At 43.9% G+C, this 13,106-nt stretch overlaps 1 non-coding gene across 1 annotated transcript; it reads left to right on the plus strand.

Moving 5' to 3' along the window:
• Nucleotides 1-12,484: 12,484 nt before the first annotated feature.
• On the plus strand, nt 12,485-12,566 carry trnas-gcu (transfer RNA serine (anticodon GCU)). The gene has a single exon. It is a non-coding gene; the product is annotated as a tRNA-Ser (tRNA).
• The last annotated feature ends 540 nt before the right edge of the window (nt 12,567-13,106 follow it).

The following is a 13,106-nucleotide window of genomic DNA, read 5'->3' on the forward strand; positions in this document are numbered from 1 at the left end:
GAGAAATTTCAAAGATTACTGGACCAGTAATCCAGAGGCCTGGACTCAAGATCCAGTGACAGCCAGGACGTCAAGGTGGGAAACACTCCGCACTAGTCTGCAGTGAGCGATTCCATCGAAGGTAGAGCACAATCTCTTTAATATAAGAATGTATATTTTATAATAATTAATCACTCAAGACCTTCCTGGTCTCTGCATCTCAGCTGCTCTCTGGATAAACTTGCAGAAAGTATTTCAACCTGTAAAGCAGGAGTCTAGGGAATGTATAATGATATTTTCTAGCCTTCGGGCAATATTTTAATCAATACAGTGTGGGACAACCTGTCTGGGCACAACTCCATGAGTTTCTCTTTAACTAGTGACCTCACAATCACTAACTTCTATGGTAACAATCTTCAGCTCATCACCTCCGGTACGTAGCTCTAATCTTAATGTACATTTAAACAACCTTTCAAGTCCAGTTACAGTTTTTGTTGCTTACCTGCACAAGCTTAAAAAGTGAAAAACGGAAGCAAGTTTAACTGAACATTCTGGTGGTCAGCTCGGGCACGGGAAAAAAATGAAAGGACTCGGACCAGGTCGGATGCGGTGCTGTCAGGCTTGGGTCGGGTTTCATTTGCTGACCCGAGCAGGCCTTTAGTTACTGTTGCAACCTTATATTCCCACTTGACAATCTGTATATTTTGTTCATTTCAATTTTGTCGACAAGCTCTTTGAATCCAGTTCCCCGGTCCTCAAGCAGGCTCAGTTTGGAAATCGATTCCGCTTTCTGGAAGGCTGAAAGCAATCGATGACCTTAAACTAAAAATGGCAACAGAGAAGGGCTCGTCTGGGATTTGAACCCAGGATCTCTCACATATTAATCACTTATATACCCAAAGCGAGAATCATACCCCAAGACCAACGAGCCACCGTTGGCATAGTTGTTATTCGCTCCTGTGGAATTTCACTGGCACCCACAGCCGATCATGCATTTTTTTCAGATCAAAACAATATCCTACAAAGCTGAAATAAAAACAGAAAGTGCTGGAAATACTCAGCACCTCTGACAGCATCTGTGGAGAGAGAAACAGAGTTAACATTTCAGGGTTTTCACCTTTTGTTTGAGCCATCTTTTCAGACTGCTTCTGTCCATCCAATCTCACTTTTTACTCTATCCACATTCTAAGGGTGGTGCAGTGGTGAGCACTGTAGCTTCACAACTTCAATGACCCCGATTCAGTTCTGTATACTGCCTGTGTGGAGTTTGCAAGTTGTTTATGTGGGCTTCCACAAGGTACTCTGGTTTCCTCCCACAACGAAAGACTTGTGGGTTGATAGATAAATTGACTGTTGTAAATTGGCCCTAGGGTAGGTGATAGGAGAAATGTGGGGATGTGGTAGGGAATTCTGGGTTAACATAGGATTAGTATAAATGGGTGGTTGATGGTCAGTGCAGACTCAGTGGGCCAAAGGGCCTATATCAGTGCTGTATATCTCTATAACCATTCTCTAAGCAAATGCATTTTTCATGAATTCCTCATTTCTTTTATTAATGACAATTTTATATTTCCGGCCCTTGCTTCATACGATACCACAAGTGGAATCATGTTTCCATCAACCCGATCAAACCCCTTCACTATTTCCTCATATTGCAATGTTTCTTTAACCCTGACAGACTGTGGAGTTTCTGCTGCTTGATTGCAGTTCTTGCTTCCCGCCAGTAGATGTCACCTCACTCCAATATAGTGAAGTTTACAAATCTGAGAGAGACACAACAGGAAATAATTGTTCACATTATAGTGAATGTGTGGGATTTAGAAATACTAGGAGTTGAGACGAGTTATTATTGAATTTGTCAAACCAAACATATGTTATAATGTTGAGTTAAATCTGTCACTCTGTTGTCTTGATTCTGAGAGTGACATAGACTCATCGAGTCATTGGGTCATTTGTGGTATAGAAGGAGGCCATTTGCCCCATCGAGTACAGGCCAGCTCTCCATGGAGCGATCCAGTCAGTCCCACTCGTCTGCTCGATCCCCCTAGCCCTGTAAATTTATTTCCTTCAAATGCCCATCGAAATTCCTTTTGTAACCAACGATTGTCTCCACTTCCTCCGCCCTCGGGGGCAGCGAGTTACAGATCATTACCAATCACTGTGTAAAAAAGCTCTTCCGCACATTCCCCCTGCATCTCTTGTCCAAAACCTTCAATCTGAATCCCCTAGTCCTTGTACCAATAGTTAATGGGAACAATTTTTCCTTGCCAACTTATCTAAAACTGTCATAGCCTTCGACACCTCTATCAATTCTCCCCTCAATCTCCTTTGATACAGGCAGAAAAAACCCTGTTTTTCTAACCTAACCTTGAAACTAAAACCCTCCATCCCTGGAACTATTCTGGTAAATCTCCTCTGCATCCTCTCAAGAATCCGCACATCCTTTCTAAAGATTGGTGAGCAGATCTGGATGCAACAGTCCAATTGGGGCCTAACCAGAGTTCAGCATAACAACCCTGCTTTTGTACTCAATGTCTCTATTTATAAAGCCCAAGATCCCACATGCTTTGCTAACCACACTCGCAATATGTCTGAACAGTTGAGGTGACTGAGCGGTTTCAGCTTCTCTGTTCAGATTGCAGCTTTCACTGGAGGCATGTGTTTAAATCCCACTTCTGACAACTTGATTTTCAGTTACTTTGCAGAGCTTCCTTGAAGGTTTGAGGTAGAGTAATTACTGAGGAACTGTTTCTAACTGCTGAACCGTCAATAACCAAAGGTTACAGATTTAAAGTGACTCACAAAACTGGAAAGAACTTGAGGAAAAATTCCTTTCTGCAACGTGTGGTTAGGATTTCAGTTATGTGGATAGATTGGAGAAGCTGGGGTTGTTCTCCTTAGAGAGGAGATTTGATAGAGGTGTTCACAATCATGAGGGGTCGTGACAGACCCGATAGAGAGAAACTGTTGGTAGAAGGATTGAGACTCAGGTAAAAGCTGTGGCTCAGTTGGTCACACTCACCTCGAAATCACAAGCTTCTGGGTTCAGATTTCACAGCTGACACTCCAGTACAGCACTGAGGGTGTTGAAGGTGCTGCCTTTCAGGTGTGATGTTAACCCAAGACCTGGTCTGCATGTTTGGGTGAATGTAAAAGATCCCGTGCTGCAATTTCAAACAAGTGAAGAGCAATTCTCCCTGGTGTTGTGATCAATATTTGCCCCTCAATCAGATCGGTTGGTCATTATCACATTGCTGTTTGTGGGTATTAGCTGCTGCATTTCTGACATTACAACAGTGATTACACTTCAAAAGTATTTCATTGTCTCCAAAGTGCTTTGATATGTCCAGTGGTCTTGAAAGGTGCTATATAAATGCAAGTCTTTTCTTTCTTTATCACAACACATTACTGTGTAAAAAATGGTTCTTCATGTCACCTCTGGTTCTTCTGCCAATCACCTGATATCTGTGTCCTCTGCTTACTGACCCTTTTACCACTGGAAACAGTTTCTCCTTATTTAAACTATTGAAAACCTCCATGATTTTGAACAAATGTGTCAAATCTTTTCGGAACTTTCTCTGCTGCAAGGAGAACAACCCCAGCTTCTCCAATCTCTCCACATCACTGAAGTCCCTCACCCTGCTACCGTTGTGGCAAATCTCTTTTTTATTCTTTCACGGAATGTGGGCATCGCTGGCAACGCCAGCATTTATTGCCCATTCCTAACTTCCCTTGAGAAGGTGGTGGTGAGCCGCCTTTTTGAGCTGTTGCAGTCCATGTGGTGTAGGTAAATCCACAGTGCTGTTCGGAAGGGAGTTCCAGGATTTTGATCCAGTGACAGTGAAGGAATGGTGATATAGTTCCCAGTCAGGATGGTGTGTAGCTTGGACGGGAACTGGCAGATGGTGGTGTTCCTATGCATCCAATGTCCTTCTAGGTGGTCGAGGTCATGGGTTTGGAAGGTGCTGTCGAAGGAGGCTTGGTGAGTTATTGCAGTGCATCTTGTAGATGGTACGCACTGCTACCACTGTTCACTGGTGGTGGAGGGAGTGAATATTTAAGGTGGTGGATGGGGTGCTGATCAAGCGAGCTGCTTTGTCCTGGATGATGTTGAGCTTCTTGAGTGTTTTTGGAGCTGCACTCATCCAGGCAAATGGGGAGTATTCCATCACGCTCCTGACTTGTGCCTTGTAGATGGTGGACAGGAGGTGAGTGATTCACAGCAGAATTCCCAGCCTCTGACCTACTCTTGTAGCGACGGTATTTATATGGCTGATCCAATTCAGTTCCTGCTCAACGGTAACCCCCAGAATGTTGATAGTGAGGGATTCAGCAATGGTAATGCCATTGAATGTCAAGGGCAGATGGTTAGATTCTCTCTTGTTGGAGATGTTCATTGCCTGGCACTTTTGTGGGTTGAATGTTCCTTGTCACTTATCAGCCCAAGCCCAATGTTGTCCAGGTCTCTCTACATGTGGACATGGACTGCTTCAGTAGCTGAGGAGTTGCTAATGCTACTGAACATTTTGCAATCATCAGCGAACATCCCCACTTCTGACCTTATGATAGAGGGAAGGTCATTGATGAAGCAAAGGAAGATGGTTGGGGCCTAGGACACTACCCTGAGGAACTCCTGAGTGCTGTTCTGGGACTGAGATGATTGGCCACCCACAACTATCACCATATTCCTTTGCGCTAGGTATGACTCCAACTAAAGAACAAAGAACAAGGAAAATTACAGCACAGGAACAGGCCCTTCGGCCCTCCAAGCCTGCGCCGATCCAGATCCTCTACCTAAACATGTCGCCTACTTTCTAAGGGTCTGTATCTCTTTGCTTCCTGCCCATTCATGTATCTGTCTAGATACATCTTAAAAGACGCTATCGTGCCCGCGTCTACCACCTCTGCTGGCAACGCGTTCCAGGCACCCACCACCCTCTGCGTAAAGAACTTTCCACGCATATCCCCCCTAAACTTTTCCCCTCTCACTTTGAACTCGTGACCCCTAGTATTTGAATCCCCCACTCTGGGAAAAAGCTTCTTGCTATCCACCCTGTCTATACCTCTCATGATTTTGTACACCTCAATCAGGTCCCCCCTCAACCGTCGGCTTTCTAATGAAAATAATCCTAATCTACTCAACCTCTCTTCATAGCTAGCACCCTCCATACCAGGCAACATCCTGGTGAACCTCCTCTTCACCCTCTCCAAAGCATCCACATCCTTTTGGTAATGTGGCGACCAGAACTGTATGCAATATTCCAAATGTGGCCGAACCAAAGTCCCATACAACTGTAACATGACCTGCCAACTCTTGTACTCAATACCCCGTCCGATGAAGGAAAGCATGCCGTATGCCTTCTTGACCACTCTATTGACCTGCGTTGCCACCTTCAGGGAACAATGGACCTGAACACCCAAATCTCTCTGTACATCAATTTTCCCCAGGACATTTCCATTTACTGTATAGTTCACTCTTGAATTGGATCTTCCAAAATGCATCACCTCGCATTTACCCTGATTGAACTCCATCTGCCATTTCTCTGCCCAACTCTCCAATCTATTTATATTCTGCTGTATTCTCTGACAGTCCCCTTCACTATATGCTACTCCACCAATCTTAGTGTCGTCTGCAAACTTGCTAATCAGACCACCTATACTTTCCTCGAAATCATTTATGTATATCACAAACAACAGTGGTCCCAGCACGGATCCCTGTGGAACACGTCTCCATTTTGAGAAACTCCCTTCCACTGCTACTCTCTGTCTCCTGTTGCCCAGCCAGTTCTTTATCCATCTAGCTAGTACACCCTGGACCCAATGCGACTTCACTTTCTCCATCAGCCTACCATGGGGAACCTTATCAAACGCCTTACTGAAGTCCATGTATATGACATCTACAGCCCTTCCCTCATCAATCAACTTTGTCACTTCCTCAAAGAATTCTAGTGGAGAGTTTTCTCCCTGGTGACCATTGACTTCAATTTTGCAAGGGCTCCTTGATGCCCTTGGCAAGAGCAGTCACTGTCTCCTCACCTCACCTCTTGAGTTCAGCTCTTTTGTCCAAATTTGGGTCAAGGCTGCAACGAGGTCAGGAACCAAGTGGCTCTGGCAGAACCCAAAATGAGCATTGATGAGCAGGTTAGTGCTGTGTAAGTGCTGCTTGATAGCACTGTCAATGACACCTTCCATCACTTTACTGATGATCAAGAGGAGACTGATGGGGCAGTAATTGACAGGGTTGGATTTGTCCTGCTTTTTGTTTGCAGGACATACCTGGGTAATTTTCCACGTTGCTGGGTAGATGCCAGTGTTGTAGCTGTACTGGAACAGAGTGGCTAGTGGCGCGGCTAGTTCTGGAGCATAAGTCATCAGCACTACAGCCGGGATGTTGTCAGTATCGAGTGCCTTCAGCCATTTCTTGATATCATGTGGAGTGAAGTGGATTTGCTGAAGATTGGCATCTGCGATGCTGGGGACATCAGGAGGAGGTCGAGATGCATTATTTAGTTGATACTTCTGGCTGAAGATGGTTGCAAATTATTCAACCTTGTATTTTGCACTGATATGCTGGTCTCCCCTATCATTAAGGATGGGGATATTTGTGGAACCTCCTGTTGATTGTTTAATTATCCACCACCATTCAGGACTGGATGTGGCAGGACTGCAGAGCTTTGATCTGATCTATTGGTTGTGAGATCACTCAGCTCTGTCTATTGCATGCTGCTTCCACTGTTTGACATGCAAGTAATCCTGTGTTGTAGCTTCACTCATTTTTAGGTCTGCTTGGTGCTGCTCCTGACATGCCCTCCTGCACACTTCATTGAACCACTATTGCTCCCTTGGCTTGATGGTAATGGTAGAGTGAGGGATATGTCAGGCCATGAGGTAACATATTGTGTTTAAATACAATTCTGCTGCTGCAGATGGCCCACAGTGCCACATGGATGCCCAGTTTTGAGTTGCCAGATCTGTTCATTTCTTCCCTCAGATATAATTGGAAAAAAATTCCAAAGGAATGCATGTACTAAATAAAAAGGAGAGAGAAATAAATACTGACAAAATAGATGGCAGCATTTGGAAGGTAAAAAGATTTATAAGTTTTATTATCGATGAGTGAGAGGAATATATCACACTTTGGGGCATCTGTAAGTGGATTTACTGATAATTTTGGGAATTGATAGGAAGCTGCTTCATGGTTGGTGGAACAAACTCCCGCCCTTGGGGTGGAGCCAACAGCTGCATCCGTCCAATAACAGACAGAGTAGAAGTACTGTATCAGGCCTTGTTAGCTCAGTTGGTAGAGCATGAGACTTTTAATCTCAGGGTCTTGGATTTGAGACCCATGTTGTGTGGTTGTTCTTCCCTTTTTCAGACTTCATCGGCAGAGAGTTCAAGGGGTGTTTGAAATTAAATTCAACAACATCACCAGATTTCAACTCCGCCCCCCTGCCAGTGTAGTTGAATGGACCTTCAACCTCTGCCCTCCCCCTTCCCCTCCCTCCCAGAACTGCAACAGGGATCCCCTTGTCCTCACTTTCCACCCCACCTGCCTCCACAGCAGCATAGTGGCGCAGTGGTTAGCACTGCAGCCTCACAGTTCCAGCAACCCGGGTTCAATTCTGGGTACTGTCTGTGTGAAGTTTGCAAGTTCTCCCTGTGTCTGTGTGGGTTTCCTCCGGGTGCTCCAGTTTCCTCCCACAAGCCAAAAGACTTGCAGTTTGGTAGGTAAATTGGCCATTATAAATTGCCCCTAGTATAGGTAGGTCGTAGGGAAATATAGGGACAGGTGGGGATGTGGTAGGAGTATAGAATTATCATAAATGGGTGGTTGATCGTCGGCACAGACCATGTGGGCCGAAGGGCCTGTTTCAGTGCTGTATCTCTAAACATAAACACATCCAAAGGATCATCCTCCATCATTTCCGCCACCTCCAGCGTGATGCCACCACCAAACGCAACTTCCCCTCCCTTGTCAGCGTTCCGAAGGGATTGTTCCTTCCACAACACCCTGGACCACTCCTCCATTACCCCAACACCTCTTCCCCTTCCCAAGGCACCTTCCCATGCAATCGCAGGAGATATAATACCTGCCCTTTTCCATCCTCTCTGCTCATTATCTAAAGCCCCAAACACTCCTTTTAGGTGAAGCAGCAATTTACTTGTACTTCTTTCAATTATGTATACTGTATTCACTACTCACAATGCGGGCTCCTCTAAACTGGGGAGACCAAAAGCAGATTAGGTGGAACACCTCTGCTCAGGCCGAAAGCATGATCCTGAGCTTCTGGTTGCTTGCCATTTCAACACTCCCCCCTGCTCTCATGTCAACATTTCTGTCTTTGGCCTGCTCCAGTGTTCCAGTGAAAATCGACCCAAGCTCGAGGTGCAGCACCCGACCTTTTGATTCGGCACTCTACAGCCTTGTGGATTGAACATTGTGTTCAATAACTTCAGAGCATGACTGGTGTCAGGCAACCACAAGCATTAACACACTTTGTCCCAGGACAGCTTTGTTATTTAATCTCTCCTGCCCTCTGCCCTATCAAACACCTTCCCCTTTGTTCTCTCCCACATGCCCCTCCCCTTCACTTGTTTAAAACCTAATTCTTTTCTGACCTGTGTCTGTTCTGATGAAAGGTCACAGACCAGAAATGTTAACTCCGTTTCTCTCACCACAGATGCTGCCAGAGCTATTGAGTATTTCCAGCACTTTTTGTTTTTATTTCAGATTTCCAGCATCTGCAGTATTTTGCTTTTATTGTGTCAGAAAGTCTTTCCTTGATTCAGGACTCTTACCTCTCTCCAGAATCTCTCTGCTAAAGATTGAACTTTATCTCATTTCACTCACAGCTCAGGGTCAGTGTGGCACAGTGGGACTTCTGGCTGTCTCCCACTTCACAGTCCATCAGTACTGAGAAAACAATGGGGAATATTACTCACATGTTGTGTTCTGTAACTTTTTACAAACACTTTAATGTATATATTGTCTCCCAAAGCAGTGACAGAATGGTGGCTTTAGTGTGTTGTTGAAATAGCTTTGTTGAGTTCGTGCTGTACTAACAGTTAAACAGTTCTTGGTTCAATACCAGGTTTTGGCACTTTCAACCTCTCCTGTGTCTTTTTCTTTGGCTCCAATTGTCAAGCTGCATGATTTACTCTGAAATTAGCACCAGAGAACCAAGGCACCAGCGAGCATGAGGAGCTGAAATTAGCACAGATCAAATCCACTTAATATTTCTGACTGAAGATGGTTGCAAATGCTTCAGTTTTGCCTTTTGCACTGACTTGCTCAGCACCACCATCATTGAGGATGTGAATGTTTTGGAGCCTCCTCATCTTGTTAGTTATTTAATTATCCACCACCATTCACGACTGGATGTGGCAGGACTGTGGAGCTGTGATCTGATCCTGAGGGAGATATCCGTGCGTGGAGTGGCGGGATGTATGGAGAGTGATCCTGAAAAGGGTGTCTGAGCCTGGAGTGGAAGCTTTCTGTGGAGGTACAGGAGTAGGCCATTCAGCCCCAGTGTTTTATAAAGGTTTAGCATAACTTATTTGCTTTTACTCTATGCCTCTATTAATAAAGCCAAGTGTCCTGTTTGCTCTTAGCAACCTTTTCAAACCTTGATCAAAAAAGATTGGTGTACATTGTCTCATTCTTCCTCCCAAACTGTATCACTTCACAATTCTCTGTGTAAAATTTTATCTGTTGTGTGAAAGCCCATTTTACCAGTGTGTTTAAGTTCCTCTGAAGTGTGTTACTGTCACTGGCATAGGACGAAATTCACGAGCATTCTTTGATGCTATCTCCGTGGAAAGAGCAATCTTACACACTAGCTCAAATTGGGATTTTATGTGTTTAGTATCTTTCCTCATCCACCAATATAAGCACAAATCTGTCTCATAATGTACGGTCTAAGAATGTGCCAATGTTGCAATGCAGTGATAAATTCTTCAGTGTCACAATGTACTCACCAACTGTTTCACTACTTTTCTGATTTCTGGATCCAAGTTTGTAGCTTTCCGCGATCTCTAGTGGCTTAGGGTTGAGCCTCACTTCAACGAAGAAATGGAAAATTATGATTTAAAGATTACACTGTCAATCATTCACATCTCTGTCTTCTCCTGAACTTCGAGTTCAAATTTGTTTGTGAAGTTGAGTCACACGTTAAGACAGCATAGTCTTTTTCTTTGTGAAGGAAGTGATTTGGGAATGGCTGTTTGAAACTGTCCCTTCTTGCACAGAAATTCAGTGCAAATACTTGATCACTCACAATTTCCTTGAGAGAAATTTGTTCACAATCGCATTCGACACGGAAACTGCCTCAGCATTAATCTCACTGAAGCAGAATGTGACCGTGTTGTTTGTTTCAGAATGTTGGTGCCGTTATTTGTCGCTTTTAACCGAGACTGGGAGACAGGCCAAGTTTGATCCGAGGTTGGAATATATTATCATTCAGGAGCAAGAAAAATCAAAAGGAACAAAATAAGAAAACCCAGTCTCTGGATTTGAGAATCTGTAGATCCGCTTTGGGAAAGTGAATCAGAGCAGAATGAAGGGTGAACTGTCCAGAAGAGATGAAGACACAGCTCAGTCAACACGTTCCCCTGGTTTATGATGCTGGAACATTCATCACACAGAAATGATTCAACCCAATGACAAACATTCTTACAGCTGATAATTTATGCTACTGATTTAAGGACTGTCTCATGTGGTTACCGAGTGATGACGAGAAGATATTAAACTTTGTTCTATTCAATCTAGCTGTGATGAAGTTTGAATTTTTCTACCTTTTATAAACAGTATTTGAAGGGTCTCGGTAACAATGTTCAGTGTCGATGAGAGTGGGGTCTGGGTGAGAAGCTGCTGAGTGTGACAGGGTCAGGACTGGATGCAGGAAGTTCTCTGACAGTCTCCCTCTATCTCTCTAATGGGTTTGAGTTGATTTACGACTGGTAGCTTTTATTTTACTTTTCTTATTCAGAGATACAGCACTGAAACAGGCCCTTCGGCCCACCGAGTCTGTGCCAACCAGCAACCACCCACTTATACTAATCCTGCATTAATCCCATATTCTCTACCACATCCCCACCATTCTCCTACTACGTACCTGCACTCGGGACAATGTACAATGGCCAATTTACCTACCAACCTGCAAGTCTTTTGGAGGTGGGAGGAAACCAGAGCACCCGGCGGAAACCCACACAGACACAGGGAGAACTTGCAAACTCCACACAGGCAGTACCCAGAACTGAATCCTGGTCGCTGGAGCTGTGAGGCTGCGGTGCTAACCATTGCGCCACTGTGCTGCTGTTGGTGTTTTGATAAATGAAGGAAGTTCCCTCCACCCATTTTTTTTGGACAGACAGTGTGGTATAAGGATGTAAAGGGTTAATGCTGAAGATAGTGGGATCAACCCCTCCCACTGTCAGAGTGATGATGGAACAGTCACATGAGATGAAGTTTGGGAGAAGAGAGAGCAGCACCAAGGATGCTAGCTTAGCAGGCTTGATGAGTGTGTATTGAGTATTGAGTAAATTAGAAAAGAGTTCTTAGTTCTTTCAGCAGGAACTGTGTCCAGAAAATATCGACAAACTCACAATTTTATTATTCAGGAGTCGGAACACAGATATTAATTCCAAGTGACAGTTCTGGGACCAATTAACAAAAAAAGTAGAGAATAATATTGCTCACTGATTGAAATCCCCCAGTGAGGAGACAGTTAAACAGGTGATCTGTTGGGGCATTCTTCGATCCAAGGTTTCAGCAACATTTAATCTCCCTTTTTGGTGAAATTCTCTGTTATTTGCAACATTTTTTATCAGCTTTGATGGGCGAGTGAAAAAACTGAAAAAATTGAACAGTTCCATCCTTTCTTTTCTTCCTTCTTCTCTTCTTTCCATCAGTTTCTCTTTTCTGTCCCAGATCAATATAATGATGAGAATCCCACTTTAATCTGTTGTTTCTGGTGTTTTATCCATTCCAATCAAAATTTCAACATTCCAATCAAATCTATTTGTTATTCCACAGTGTCTCTCCATGTGTTTTATTCTGTTGTATTCTCTCACAGTCTGTTTGATGATCAATGTTACATCTCACTCTCTGTTCTGGTGAAGATCAGAAGTAGTGATATCTGTTTACACCACCCGACAAGTCGGCCTGAGGCTGTGCCTCGCTGATCACGTGGAGTTAAAGCAATTCTTCCAGTCAGTTAGTTCAGTTGTCATTTCATGAGAAATTCGGTCATCATGACTTCGTCAGTGACCTAATAGTTCAGGTGTCTGAGTGATGTTAATCATGATGTGATGAAATGATTGTATGTTCCAGTCTTTCCGTGGTGGGTTTTCACACTGAGTAGAAACGTGTTGGACATGGTCTGGAAATGTTTCACACCACTCCATTCCCAACTTCATTTACTTCCAGAAGGTCTTTTTCCATCAGTGCACAGCTAACTGCACAGCCAGAAGCTGTGCTGAAGGTGACAGCTATGTCTACGCAACAGACAAGGTGGTTGAGAGGTTAAGGTGATGGGCTGCTAATCCATGGTGCTGTGCACACGTGGGTTCAAATCCCATCCTTGTCACTAGTTTATGAACTTTTTAGTGTGTTGTTTCTGTTGGAGAAGTTGATGTGTAAAGTCAGCCTCGAAACCTGTTCTTGTCAACGTCCAGACAGTGATTCCAGAATTGGTTATACTTTATTAAAATTGAGACAGACAATTGGAATTCTTCACCCAAACTGCACTGGAATGAAGATCAAATAGGGATCACGAAACAGAGCAGGATTTTTCCTCCCCTCCTTCCTTCCATCTTTACTTTCTCTCGATTTGCACCAAGTGAAAGACAAATGGGAAAAGCAAATGGCGAGGGAGCAGATGCAGAAAATTATCCTTTGGCAAGAAATTTATTTTCAAATCTTCTTGATAGATTAAGTGAGTGAGCAATGCTTTGGCAGATGGAGTTTAAAATGAGGGGCATTTAGTACCTACGATAGATCAGAGTGTTTTTTTGTAAGAGGTGAGATGTTAGAAACGGTTGAGGAGCAGAGACCCGAATACTGAATTAATAAAAGCTCGTGGACTGGTAGAAAATAATGTGAAAAGTGAACAGAATATGAAGATTGG

This window comes from Heterodontus francisci, chromosome 35, assembly GCF_036365525.1.
Source record: "Heterodontus francisci isolate sHetFra1 chromosome 35, sHetFra1.hap1, whole genome shotgun sequence".
NCBI classification, from domain to species: domain Eukaryota; kingdom Metazoa; phylum Chordata; class Chondrichthyes; order Heterodontiformes; family Heterodontidae; genus Heterodontus; species Heterodontus francisci.